The sequence below is a fragment of the Carlito syrichta genome, unplaced genomic scaffold (assembly GCF_000164805.1).
Source record: "Carlito syrichta isolate Samal-C Ts95f unplaced genomic scaffold, Tarsius_syrichta-2.0.1 Scaffold313359, whole genome shotgun sequence".
Taxonomy (NCBI): domain Eukaryota; kingdom Metazoa; phylum Chordata; class Mammalia; order Primates; family Tarsiidae; genus Carlito; species Carlito syrichta.
In genome coordinates this window covers 961,155-976,125 of record NW_007257455.1, presented here as the reverse complement: position 1 = coordinate 976,125, position 14,971 = coordinate 961,155, and the positions used below count along the sequence as shown (strand labels likewise).

Below are 14,971 nucleotides of genomic sequence, written 5' to 3'. Positions count from 1 at the left end.
GAGGCAGGGTCTCACCAAGTTGCCCAGGCGGGTCTCAAACCCGCGGGCTCAGGCAATCCACTCACCTCAGCCTCCCAAGGCGTGGGATTACAGGCTGAGCCACGGAGCCCGGCTATTTTATTTTATTTTAAAGATATGGAGTACAATTTAGGATTAGGTACTTGAGTAATTTATGTGCAAGTGAAGTTTGGGCCTCCAAATGGTCCTCACTTCCCCTGGTTTAGGATCAGGTATGCTTTATGTTGTTACGTGCCCTCCCCTGACAGTGTCCCATAACTGCTCATCCCGAGCAGACATGATGTTTGTGTTTTTCATACCACCATTGCCTTCATGTTGCATTCAAAGTGAGTTCTGGTTCCGATAGAGAGCATGGTTTCAGGTTGTCACATCCCTGTTTACTCAGTTGAAGATACAACGTACTCACCTTGCACTTGCTCTGAGTCCCTCTGAACTCCCACACATTGTGGTTCTGTGAATTCTGTGTTCATGGGACCCTGCAAACACGGTATGCAAAGGGTGTGGCAAGGAGCAACAGACATGCAAGCCGTGATTATCCCCTTTGCTTGAAGCATCTGCCACGGCCCCTTCTGCCTTTGCTCATAAAATAAAGTTCAAAGATAAAGTTATTAAGAAACCAAATGGCAACAACGTAGCATTATACCAAGTGTAGGCCCCTTCTGAGTCTATTATGCAGGTCACACACACATGAAGTTGGCCTTGAATGAACTATCAGGAATGCAGTGTGTTGCCAAAATGGCATCCAGAAGAGTATCTACTATAGTTTATTTATATCTTGATCATTTATCCATAGAACAAAAACAACATGCCTTATTCTAAAAGTTCAGGCGAGACACATATCTCCAATCCAAGAACAGGGTTGCCTTTGTTGACACCTTTTCTTTCTCATTCTCCACCCAAACTCTGAAGATGGCTCCATTCTGTTCTTCTCTTATTTTGGATCACAAAGACACAATGCTAACTCCACCTGGATCAGGATCCATGCAGAGATGGGCTGAGGGCATTTACTGAGCCAAGTCATAGACAACCTTAGGACGGTTCTACCATTAGCTGTGAAGAGGCAACAGATGGAATCTCCTGAATCTGACCACTTCCCTGGATCCTCAGATAACACCACTTAACACCACCTCACTTTGGCTCCCGGAGTCCTGCCTGACCTCTGGGCCTCCCGCCTCAGACTCTTTTAATACATTCTTCCCTATGACACCAAGTGATTCCTGTAGCACACGTAGTCACGCCAGACACTCCTTGCCTACAATAGTTCCCCTTTTCTCCCACATCCTCATGGTAATCAAGGCCCTTTATGGTTTGGCCCTGCCTACCTCGCCAGTCTCCTGCGCACTCTGCAATCTTTCAGACAATTTGCAATCACTCCACTAAGTTTGCCTTCTCTTCTCTCTGTCTATGTGTGTTTATCCTGTGCCTGGAAAGTCCTATCCTAATTTCTTTGTCTGCCCCACTCTTTTAAGAATTGCCTTAAGAATTCATCCATTTGTTTATTTGACTTTGTGTTTATTTACTTAAGAAATATGTGTTGAGTGCCAGTGACAATGCGGGCATTGTGCTAGGTATAGGGATTTCTCGGAAACAAGAGCAGAACAGACCCTGACCCTCGAGGAGCTTAGGGTTAAGGGGCAGAGGAAGGTGGAGACAGATGATATGCGCTCTCTTATTAACAGTCATATAAACAAGTGTGCCAAAAATATGCTCAAGTCAATTGCAATAGTGATGGGGCCACAAGGGAGAAATGCTTTGCAGAATTAAAACATAGGAGGAAGTGAATGTAACCCAGCAGAAATTGGAATTGAGCTGCAAACTGCAGGGATAAACTGAGAAAGGAGAGTGAGAAAGTGGGATACCAAGAGGGAAGGTCCTGGGCCAGGAGAGAGCCTGATATTCAAGGTACTAAAAGCAGGAGGAAAATGGTACCATATGAATCCAGAGAGGCAGGAAGTGGCCTGGCCAAGAAGGGCCTACAAGCCAGAATGGAATTTTAGTCTGCATCTGAGAGCAGTGGGAAACCACAAGAGTTTGGTTTTGGAGGGAAGAGAAGAGAGAGGGGGGCATGCAATTCAGTTTATTTTTAAGAAGATCTTTCAGGTGCAGTGTGGAGAATGAATCTGAGGGGAGCAGTAAGGGAGAACATTCCCGGGGGGCCACAGAAGTGATGTTAATGGGGGAAAGTAGACAGGAGTGGGTGACCACTCGTGAAGACGTCCTGCATTCGCAACCCTCACCCCTCTCCACCCTCAAGTCTGCATGAGAGGTTCGTTCCTGTGTCCTGCTGCATACTGTGCGTCTTTCACATAATCTACACAGCAACCTTGTTCCAAGGGCATCAGCGGGATTTCCATCTGCTGTGTGGGGATGTTTAAGGTTGAAAAGATGCAGCAACCTGCCCGAGTTCCTGCACGTGGTGACTGGTGGAGCCAGATGGATAAGAAGGGGAGATGGGTGTGAGAAGGAACCAAGGGATCCAGAAGCATTTGTGTGTGTGTGTGTGTGTGTGTGTGTGTGTGTGTGTGTAAGTGGCTGCGTGTATTGACTGTAGCAAAAGGTTCAGGTTGAAATGGGGAGCCAAGTTAAGCCAAAATGTGGTATGACATTCACCCAAGGAAGGACCCACTGGAAAGCAGAACTCCAAGGTACGAGGGCTCTTTGTGCCTTTGATGCCAAGCCCTGCCCAGTCCAGCACTCTGTCCCTCCCAGAGCCTCCTGCATTCTTCCCATACCATGTCTTCCCTTGTCACCCCAGCAAGAGTCTGTGCTCCCTGTCTCCTCCTCTTTCCCCGCTTTCCTATGGATGAGCTCTGATGAGTTTCAGTGTGCTGTCTCTTCCATCTGCTTCCCCTTCTCCAGCTGTTCTGTGACATTGCCAGCACAGACCTCCAAGTGTTAGCCGTTCCTTCCTGGCTGTGGCACTGGTGGCTTAGTGGCTAAGCTTCTAGCTCTTCCCCACAGGCATCCGCCCCTCTGCATGCCAAGTAACCCCCTTAGACATTGTTAGAAGGATCACACAGCTCCTCCCGTTCTTCCTGTACTGTCTTGCACCATCCTGGTGTCACTCTGTGAGATTTAACAGCACCCAAGTGTCTGTGGTTCCCAGAAAAACTCAGCACGTCTTTTTCCTCCATGCCTCTTTCCTTTCCCTTGTGATTCTTCTCTTCCTTGAACATGGTAAGTCCCTTTTCCTATCTTCAGGTACTCCCTCCCCTAACACTCCACTGCTTCATCCGTCTGACTTTCGTTCTGTCCTTTTGCACTCAGCCCCTGTATCATCTCCTCCTGGAAGCTTCCAGGCAGCGGGTGAGTCCTCTCCTGGCTGTGGTGGGCAGGTCCTCCTTTGCTCTCACTGCATCTTCTGCCTACCTTTGTCCTTAACATTTACCCCTCTTCTTAAACATTTGTGTTTACCTCCTGCCACTAGTCCTGAGGGAGCATCCTACTCCCCTGGAGATGCCCGTGCCTGCCTAGTCCTGCCTTAGAACCTGCCCATACATACATCAGCCCCTGCTTCTCACAGTCCTGGCAGCACCCTCTGCCCAGTCCACTGGAAACCTTTTTCACCCTGCCTGCTGTCCTCAGAGTCCTTTCCACAGATATCAAGGCTTTGTTTTTGTTTAGGAAGCTTTGTATTTGTTTGCTAGGGGTGCCATACTATAGTACCACAGACTTGGTGGCCTAAACAACAGAAATTCTGTTCCTCCCATTTCTGAAGACTGAAAGTCTAGGATACAGGGGTTTCCCCTGTGTCTTCACATGGGCTTTTCTCTGTGCATGTGTGCAACCCTAATCTCCTCTTCTCACAAAGACATCGGTCATTTTGGATAAGGGTTCATCCTGTGCCCTCTTTTTAACTTAATCACCTCTTTAAAGATCCTACCTCCAAATAGTCATATTTTGAGGTACCGGGAGTTAGAACTTCAGCATGTGAATTTGAGGGGGACGTATTTTAGCTCATGATGTGCCTCTTGCCCACTAACACCTTTCCACAAGTTTGCTGCAGGTCTAAGCAGCTCCCCACTGAATTTAGAGTTCCGTCTTACCAGGGAATGGATTGCTGGGGGGTGCACTCTCACATCTTGATTTGGACATTCCTGAGAGAAGTATAAAGATTGTTGATTGAGTGTTTTCAGATACATTGCCTTAATGCATCTTCTTTTTAAAAAAGTAAATTATATGCTGTACTTTCTGTTGCTAAATGAATGAGCTCACAGGAGGTTACATGTCAAGCAAGTATCAAAGTCAGTTTTCAAATCTAGGTCTTCAGAGGGAGAAGCTAATGTGCTTTCCACTGTATCATGACCTTGTGGACAAAGCCCTTGGAAGCAGACAGCAGTGTATTTCATAAGCACTTTTATAAATCTATGCTTATTCTATTAACTCACAATTGATTATTTTTGAAAAAACATTTAAAATAGTTGATTGTTTCAGAAACTTTGTGTTTTATTTTAAATGAGTAAAATTTATAATTGTGATTTGTAATACTGAATATGTTTAAAATTTAAAAATAAACATGCCTATTTAAATGTATTTAATAAAACCTCTAAATAATCAATTTTGTACATTTTATAGTTTTTATTATTTTTATTTTGCACTTTAATATTGCTTACCTTATAAATAAATATCTTATATAAAAATTCTTATAAATGTAGCAAAGAACTAAGTTACAATAGTCAGAGAATAATTTGCTGATTGACAACAGGGTAGGAATTCTATTAAATTACAATTGAGATTCATAGATACCTACTATTTTACTATGAAGAGGCACCAAGGAAGAATAACAAGAAAATATTTTCTATTATCATGAAAAAGTAATAAGAGTACTTATCATGTAAGTTTCTTTGCTGAGGTGAACTTTAATTTAAATCCTCCAAACAAGCCTGTGATAAGTTATCATCTCATTTTACATCTGGGGAAACTGAGGCTTAGCAAGGTTCATTAGCATACTCCACGTCTCAAAGCTAGTAAGCTATAGACCCGACACTTCTGATTTCAAACTTGTTGTTTCACTGTGACACAAGCAGAAAAAATTACAGGACAGAGACATAGTCAGCAATTACTCATTGAAACCAAGAACATATTGGATGCAGGTGCTTGAAGCCAATGAAACTCATAAAAGGGACATTGGTCATCTGACACTGAGTTACTTAACCTCTGCGACCCTTTGTGTCTACATCTATAAATATGAGGTTAATCATGACATGTTGCTCAGTGGTTTGTTGTTAAGAAAAACAAAGAGTTGTTGGGTGTGTATATACATACATATGTATGTATATTATATATAAGAGATAGCTGTGTGAACCACTCTAATCCTTTTGAAATAAATATATAGTAAATACAAAGAGCCACAAAAATGTCAATTTTTTTGGCCTAGGAATCCTAATCTCCTGAAAATGTATTCTAAAGAAATGACTCAAAAGACCAAAAAAAAAAAGTATATTTAATTACTGGAAAAAAATGGAAATAAAAATATGTATGAAGATATTAAATTCACTGTAATCTATCATGTTGATGGAGCATTGTGTAGTTATTGAATATTATAAATCTAGAAACTATTTAACAACATAAAACACGTAATGCATGATACTAGGTGGATACAAGAGTTTGAAGAGGTTGATACAAAGTGGTGTTCTAAAGATCAATGCTTGAGGTGATGGGTGCCTCAGCTGCCCTGCTGGGAGTCCTGTACCTTGCATGCTTATATCAGAAAAGCACATGTACACCACGAATATATACCCCATTAGGTACCAATAATAATTAAAAATCAAAACTATTTTTTTCAAGTTTTCAAAGTGATATCTGACTAAACATGCATGCATTTGGATACAGGCTGGTGGGAGACTCAGAAGCATGTGAGCAGGGTGACGGGAAAGAGCCTGTATCTGGGACTGCAGGGTGTTTCAACAGTGCATGTCCTGATGTTCCTTGTAATGGTAGCCTGGTGGTACTGAAGATGCACAAAGCTCAGGGAAGGGGGGTAGCCCACTAGGGACATTTAAAAAAATCAGCATGAAAATCATCCAGGAAATGGACATTTAAATGCACAAACATAGCAGAGTTGTTTCAGGGAATTGGGTGCCAGTGAGGTGCTGCAGCCTGGATGAGCAGCTCAGGCTCCACAGGGTCTTGTCTGGCCAACTTACAAACCAGATGCCTGTGAGTGTTTTCTCCTGTGACCTCCCTGCTCACAGGCTATGATATCAGCCCAAAAGGAGGGAGGAAGATGTGGCAGTGCGCACAGTTTACTCAAGTTCGCCAGAAGCCGTACTGGAGTGTGGACAAGTGGAGGAAGTCTAGTTAGGTCTGAGTGAGTCAGCATTGCGCTGTCCTCCACCCAGGCCTCCTCCCTTCCCAAGGCCACCCCGCCTCTGCATCTGTGTGCCTGACCCCTCCAAGGAAGGAACTCCAGCTGGGACAGGCGGGGTGAGCTCAGATCCCGGTTGGTTGGCCTCAACAGACTGGCTGGGGAGCCAGACAGAGCAGGGGCCAGGCATGTGCCGAACTATACCACATACCCCGTTTTAGGAACTTTCTCCTTCTTCTGCTCCTGTTGTTTGAAAGGTCACCATTCTCTGGACGTCCTAAAACCCAGAAACAGCTCTTGGCTTTTCAGCAGAGTGAGGGCCAACCAAAGTGCCTTGTCAACTGTTCTCTGAAAATGCTGCACAGACACACAGGACTGTTACTTTTGGTCCTGGTAAATAATGAGTGATGGTGAGGTGGGAGAGAGGAGGACAAACCTGAAACTAGAATCTGCTTCTGTCTTCCTAGAGGTGTAGGGAGAGGTAGGCAGTGGACCAACACAAGCATCCTTGTTGTGTATGGAGTATCAAATCAAGCTTTCTGAGAGAGCATGCATTCTTTCCTTCAGAGTCATCAGGGTCATTTGGTCATCTGAGCTGCATGGGGACACGGCTTAGCAGATGCCATATGGACTGATCCCACTGCTCACTCAACTGGTTGAGCCTGCAGGACCACCCTCATACCTTTCCTCCTCAAACTTAGGTTGTCTCTTTTCTTTTGCATCTGAAGTTGCTCTTATATTTCAGGCACCAGGATAAACACCAAGGGTAGTCATTACAGTTACAATTCAAGGCCTTAACAATGTCTCTGGTCTCCTTTTACAAGTCCAGTCTCAGATGAGGTGCTTTTCCTATGGAAACCTCTGGGAAGTTCTGGCTTTTTGGAGGGCTCTGAAGTTATTCTTGGAAGAAGATAAGGGTGATAATAGTTGCCCTCCTTTCCTAGAGATTTGGAAAGGATAGCTGATTTGCCTGAGGCTGACAGCTCTTCTCAAATTCTTTGCTACTACCCTTATTCCTAGTTTGTCCTCAGTCCCCACACCCCACAGTCAGCAAATGGCGAGTTGGTGTAGAACAACAGTCACCCAGACAACCATGACAAAACCCTGTGGGGAGAAATGAGGACGAGGGATAGGTCAAGGGAAATGTCATCTAATAGTCACTATATGCCCATCACTGCTCTGTGTTTTGCACATGAAACCATTGTTTCCAAAGTTCCCTTGTATGTGTGGCTCAGAATCATACTTTCCCACCAAATAATTTTTAGGTAAGAAATCTATGCTTTGCAACTGCTGGGTTGTTTTGGTCTTAAGTGTACCCAATGCAAATGAATCAAGGGAAGGTTTGGTCTAAGGAAAACCAGACTACATAACACCCTGAAAAAGCTAGTTGCACGTTGCCATAGCAACTAGAGGAGCCCATGTGAAGGGCAGAATTCTCCAGATTCATCTCCTGCTTCTGCAGATGGACTTTCTTGAAACAGAATCATGTTTTCCTATCGTCAATACTGAAATGGTTATTTTCAGTTATTAAAAAAAAGTTGCCATCTCAAGCTGATTTTTTTTTGGCCTTTCCTCTGGTGCCATTCACTGTCTTTTTATCTCTGGAAGGTGAGAGTAGGTAATGGGATCCTTTGGAACTTTCATTCATGCGTTCACTAATGCGGTTGGGACCCATGCCAGTGGGGTTTGATGGTAATTACACTTTGATGGCTGGAACATGACCTGTGAAATGAGTTGCTGGTCTCACTTAACTCCTCACGGACAGAAATCCACATCTCTCGGAATTCAACCATAACCCTTGCTTTCAGACTCTGGGAAGAAGTCAGAGGTTTGAATGGCTTCTCCAGAGGGTAAACCACAGAATCTCTTCCCCGAGAATTATGCCTTGCCTTTCTAGACAACAGATATCATTGCAATTAGTTGCAAAATACCCTGTGAGATGTGTATAAATAATACAAACCACATTTGCAGATAGGGCCCCCCTGGTTGAGAGTACAAGTAATTTGCCTGGGGGAGGGGGATACAATAATTAGTAACAGCAGAGGTGGAGGCTCCAGAGGGTCATACTCCATTCCTTGGTAAGACCACTGAAAAAACTTTTCAAATAACGGCCAATTAATGGACAGCAGGGAGTGGGGATGGGTGAGTACTTGCTGATTCATTCTTAAAGCTTATTTTCATGTTGTGGGGCTTATTGGTACCTACCATTAAGGTTGTTTGTTTTCTTTTCTTTTCTTTTTTTTTTGGAGTTGGATTCTCACTCTGTCACCCAGACTGGAGTGCAGTGGCATGCTCCCGGCCACCATAGCCTCGACCTGCTGGGCTCCAGTAATCCTTCTGCCTCAGCCTTCTAAGTAGCTGGAACTACAGGCGTGTGCCACACCCAGCTTATTTATTTATTTATTTATTTATTTATTTATTTATTGTAGAGATGAGGTCTCACTAAGTTGCCCAGGTGAGTCTCAAACCCGTGGGCTCAGGCAATCCACTCGCCTCAGCCTCCCAAAGTGCTAGAATTACAGGCTGAGCCACCGATCCCAGCATTTGTTTGTTTTCAATTTGTTTGATTTCAATCAGTCAAGGTCTCTTGATGTCTCCTCTAACAAGATTTAAAAGAGAGGGTGAAAAATATGTGTAGATTGGGGCTGAGATTGGAGAGGGCAGGTCTCACGAAGTGTTTTGGAAATGAATAAAGACATAAAGAAAATGATTTAGCTGACAAGAGTAAAATGTGCTCTGATTCAAAGAAGAGCACCTATATCGTATAAGACCAGAACTAGATTGTGAAGGATAGAAGATAACCATGACATGAGTCCTGTCTTCAGTAGCTTACATTCCCAGCAGACAGGGCCAAGCATGCTGCCTTAGCCCACTTTATGCTGCTGTAACAGAATAGCACAGATTGGGTAACTTACACAGAAAAGAGATGTATTGGCCTTGTGGTTCTCTTGGAGGCTGCTCAATCCAAGTGCTGGTATCTGGTGAGGGTCCTCCCTTGGTAGAAGGTGAGAGGGGAGAGGAGTACCCAAGCCAGGGAGAAAATGGGAGCTGAATGTATTATTTTATTAGGAGTCCACTCTACTCTCTGATAACAGCATCAGTCTATTAAAGACCCCACCTCTTAGCATTGTTACAATAGCAATTAAATTTCCAGCGCTTTCAGGGAACACATTTAAGCCATAGCTAATAATAGTACCATGGGACTCTGTGGTAGGGAAGAATTTTTTTCTGACTCTAGTTAGAAAAATAGTGAAATATTTCCTGGGAAATTTGAACTGGTCTTTAAAGAACAGGTAGGAATTTGCAGGCAGATATTGAAGAAAGACTGTTTTGGGAATCTGGAATAGCAAAAGAAAGGCAGACATTGAAGATTGTTCATGAAAAACACATTGTTCCATGTGGTGTGAGATTTAGGGTTATTATGGGTCAGATTAGAGTCAAAGCTGAAAGAGTAAGTATGGGCTCTTGAGAGGGCTGTGAGTAGCAGGTGGAGAATTTCAGAAATTATCTCATATAGAGTCAAAGATTTGAAAGCTAGAGGGTTATACGTGGTCATTGTTTCTATACAATGAGATATTAGGAAAGTTATTTTCTTTTAAAAAAAGATTTGCATAGTCTATGTTCTTGAAAGGTACCTTAACAGATGAAGATGAGGATATTCTGAATTTATGAATTCCTTCAAAATGGTGTCCTTGGACAAATGGGTTTGCATAGGCTGCAAACTGAAGAGGCTATGCAAAGATGCTGACTCAGGCATTTCAAGTGACAGCCATTGAGCTTCAGTGCTTGAGGCACTGTTGTGAGCAGCAGGAAAGCCAGCCTCGTTTTTGAAATCTCTCTGTGTGTGTTTCCTTTCTTGCAGGAACAGCAATGGAGGCCTTCTGTGTACAGCAGCATCACTCCAGTGTGCTTTCCAAGCCCTCTGATTGAGAAGCCAGTCGGCAAAGTAAGAATGAATCCATTTCTTGTTGAACAGTGTGATTTGAGCCAATTGACTCTTACTTTTTGTCTTAAGCTCTTTGGGTGAAGTAATCACATTGATCTCATAAAAGTGGCTGACAAAATCCCAAACTTGAACTATTTGGTTTGTCCTAGCAGAACTTGCCCTTGGCAAAATGTTAAGCCTGAGAACTGTTGATCTGAGAGACCCTGGCCTCAGCACCTGCCTCTACCTCCACCCCAAAATCATCTTTCCCACCTTCCTTCAGTCTTTGGGTCTCTCAGCTCTTTGATTCACCTTCCCCTGCTTATGAGAACTGTTAAAAGGAAAGACGATGCTTTTATTATTTTTTGAAATTATTTTTTGAGTCAGAGTCTCACACGGTTGCCCAGGCTGTAGTGCAGTGGCATGATCATAGCCACTGCAGCCTCAACCTCCTGGGCTCTGGTGATCCTTCTGCCTCAGTCTTCCAAATAGCTTGAACCACAGGTGTACACCACCACACCTGGCTAAATTTTTTATTTATTGCAGAGATATGGTCTCACCAAGTTGGACAGGCTGGTCTTGAACCCCTAGGCTAGGCAATTCTTTCACCTCTGCCTCCCAAAATTCTGGGATTACAGGCATGAGCCACTGTGCCTGACTGAGGATGCTTTTAATTACTGACATCTTAGTGTGAAATTCAGCCACAACAGACTCTAAATATTTATCATTTAAATTATCTTGTGGAATTAAAGACTTTACCTCTAGAAATTACAGGTTTATGCCTGAACTACTGCTGCTGTCCACCTGCAATCACAGCCATCAGTCCCACCAGAGAGTACAGAGCCCATGGGGAGACTAGGGGCTCTCTGAGACCAGCCTGCCTGGGTTCAAATCCCAGGTTTTCCATTCACTGGCTGTGTGACTTGAACAGGTCCCCTATAAAAAGAACATCATAAGTGTACCTACCTCATGGGGCTGTCACAAGTATTAAATAATATAATAAATCCACAAGAATGAGGATTTTTCACCTATTTTACTCACAATGTATCCAAGCACTCAGGAGTTATGCAAATACAATGGATCGATAAATCAATGAAAAACGCACTGGTAAGTATAGTGAAACCACACCCCCAATTTGCTTAGCCCAAGAAATGGGACAGGAATGTTGTATTTCAGAAAGAGAAACAAAACTTTGGTGAATAGATCAAGCTTCCTTTCCAGGCCACCTTGACAGCACCCACAAGGTGCCCCTGGAGTCTGCATCGCCTTCCTGTCCTTTGCTACTGCAGGGCATCTCTGGACCACACACCACCCAGCATCTAGGATGCGACAGTCACTGCCAGGAAAAGCCAAAAATAAACAAAAACTCTTCAAATGGAGCTCTCTTCAAGTTATAGATATGTGTGGGCAGAATTGGGATTCTTTTTGCAGTGTTTGAAGGAAATGACTCTATTTTTCCTGCTAATTCCTAGTAATTTAGCCAAGGCTGCCAGTCCTGCCAAGGCAGCTGTGTACAGAGTGTGAAATCCCCCAGGTGAACCAGACCCTCTGTCCGTGCTGTCAGTGGGGTTGACGTTGTGCAGGTGGAACAGAGCAGAAGCATCCCAGGCTTCTTGGGACCCTATTTCTGTACTTTGTGTTCAGTGAGGTCTGCATTTCCCCTTGCTGACTACAGTTCCAAGTGAGAGGATATCATTTGGCCCAAAGATTAAACCCACCAACCAACAACAAAAAACGCCCTGCATGTCACAAAATGTGCTGGCATTTCTAACACACTGCCTCATTTCCACTGCCGACCCCTCCAGCCCTGGGTATTTTGACTTTGTTTATGTAGGCTCTAAATAGACCACAGCTTTGTCAGGGGAATCAGAGAAAAGCCATTTCAAAGGCTGAGGTCAGAAGTCAATGAAGTCCTGAAGGGTCTCTTTTTCCCTTTTGACTAAGTTTCGTTTCATTGTAATAGGGGGTCCTGAGTTTACTCACCAGTTTCCTAGACCTGAGGAAGACAGGGGACAGCAGTGTAAAAATGTTAGGGAGTGACTTTTGGGGGTGCTTTTCTGAGAATATAAGTGAATCTAGTGCTGTGTGACCATTCTTGGCCCAGTGGTACTGTCTCTGTGATACTCCATCTTCCACCCCCACCAGGGCAGAGTTAGCAGGTAGGTCTTCTGTACCCTGTCACCGGGACTGTCATGAGCTGAGTGAGATATCTCCCAAAGGAAACTCTTTTCTCATAGCTCTGGCTTCTAGGCTTAATATCCTTTCTGTCAATTACTCTAATTAATTGATCTTGCAATCAGCTCTGATATTCATGCACCTGGAGGGCAGAAATGACACTGAAAATATGAGTAGAGTCAGCTTTCAATGATAGGAGTCCATGGAAGGCAGTATTTGGGGTGGATAGTTGGAATCTATGGTTAGTCTGCCCCAAATCCAAGCTTTCTTCCTTACCACTGAGAAATGTTCCTTTGAGTGTAAGGCTAAAAGCTGGGCTCAGATGGGACTTTTCTCACCCAAACTATGATGCCCTAAATTGAATTAGGGAATAGCATTTCCTTGATGGGGGAGGGGGGTATAGGGGAGGAAGGAGGGTCTTGTGAAAATCCAACTGGAAAACATAGGAGCCCCATGTGAGCTAATAGGAGGAAAAAAAGAGTATGTTGGAGCCAACTCAAATCTTACAAGTAAATAATAATTCTTTTCCTTTATGGTTGTGTTTAAAGGGTAGGAATAAGGGAAGGAAAGCCTGCAGCAGAGAGGGAGAAGCCAGAGAAATCAGTAGCCGATGAACAAGCCTAGAACATGGGGCTATCCACCCTCAGATAAAGAGGAATTAAGTGTTTCCGCTTACATAATTGGAATCAGCACCTTTTGAAGGGAACATACAAATTTATGTAAATAAGAATGCAAATGTTGAAAGTATGTGTCTTGGGATTTCCTGGGACTAACCTGGCAGCTCTGTCTTCCTTTCCTTTGTAGCTGCTAAATACTGTGTTGTGAAAACCCCAGCTGAACTTATCTCATCAAATCCCACCATGTTATCACTCCAGGACTCTTCTTTGTAATTTGTAAGAGGCACTCTGGAGGATAAATTAAGACAGTCATTCTAGCATACTTGATGGTAAACATGTTACTCCCAAGAGGCTGCACAGGCTAAGAGTAAACACAAAAAGAATTCCAGGATTTTAATAAATAAATGAGGGATCCAAAATGGACTACTGAAAGGGACTTAGACAATGGGAATGGAGACAGGCATTAAGGAGACAGGTAGCGTTAAAGGATGACATAAAATTGAACTACCAGGCTCTCCAACAACATTCTCATTGGTTCCACCAGCCAGGCCTTGGGCAGATCATGTTGAGTTAAAACAACACCATCAAGGCCATGACCTCAGCAAACTGTAGGGTCCTCCAGATGCACACACAAGCAAAGCTGTTTTGAAACTGTTTTGAATTAGGGGCTGCTCATGATCATGATGACCAACCTGCCTTTCTCACAGTAGTTTTGGTGATAGTTAATTGTGTCTTCAGCCAAAAGAAATGTGACTTGAATGTATGATTTTATTTGACCAGGAGGAAATGGAGAGATAAACTGCTTTGAAGGAGAGCAGTGTTATTAAGTGAACGGGTGTTCTAAGAAAGCAAACAAGACTCCCCAGGCCTCTGTGTCTCTGTGGGAGTGGAAGGGAAACTGAAGGAGCCAGGTGGAAGTAACTGCATAAACAACAGATAAAAAGAAAGGAACTGCTGAACTTGGAACCCACACAGTGTAGAGCTGCTTCATTTCAAAGTTGGAAGGCACTTGTGGGAAGAAAAAGAAATGGAGGCATCCTTTTTACAGATTAATCTTTAGCTTTTTTTTTTCAGAAAACAGGGTTTGAGAGGACAGAAAAGCTCCCACAGTGAGAGGGGACCTGAGGGGGTTGCCCAGATTTTTTTTTTTTTAATGACTGGATACTTTTTCTTAGCAAAGGAATGCTTAACTTAGCAAATGGGGAGCATTTGGAGAGTCGTTATCTAAGTCACAGGCCATTTAAAATCATTGAATGGGATATCATTATATTGGCTAGATGTGGATGGGCAGCACCCATTCTATAGGACGTGTCTTGGGACCCAGTATTCATTACGTAGGGCTCTTAGCAACACAAGAAGACGGAGAGCTCAGCCCGAAAACCATTCTGTGGACTACCGCTGCTTCCAAAAAATGCCGAAAGTCAAGAGGTGATAATTTGGAAGGTAATAATTTTTAGCAGAACATGCCATTACAATTATAGTTGTAGGTAAGCATAACTTGGCTTTTCCGTGTGTGAGTGTCACTGACTTGACTATGTCTCTTTATATATTGGTTTCTGATCACTGAGGGAAAATGCATTAAGTCAAGTATTTTTCTTGAGGAATTTTTGTGACAAGATGAAGGGAAACTTCAAGTTAAGAGGGTCTGTATTCTTCTTCTGAAATAATGGTAGTTTGGATTGGACATGTCTCCCAGCTAAAGATTATATTTTTAGCCATTGCCTTGTTAAACTCTGGTATATCACATGGCTCTTTGGCTGCCATGTTTCCTAGCTTTGGACCCCTTCCCTTCCTTGGGGAGGTGAATCTCCTTTTTCTCTCTCCCCAATTTACTTTCTAAATAAACTATATTTAGTATATTTTCCAGCCTCCCTTGTGGGTAGATGTGGCTATCTGACTGTATATGGCCAATGGGATGTGAGTGGAAGT

At 43.4% G+C, this 14,971-nt stretch overlaps 1 protein-coding gene across 3 annotated transcripts in view; it reads left to right on the top strand.

The window, feature by feature from the left end:
• Positions 1–14,971, top strand: part of RASGEF1B (RasGEF domain family member 1B) — a 363,583-nt gene that overhangs the window by 203,911 nt on the left and 144,701 nt on the right. For all 3 annotated transcript variants that reach the window (XM_021718720.1, XM_021718719.1, XM_008070344.1), the window contains exon 2: positions 10,188–10,271. The gene's annotated coding sequence lies outside the window, so the exon portion shown is untranslated. The remainder of the gene's footprint in view (positions 1–10,187; positions 10,272–14,971) is intronic.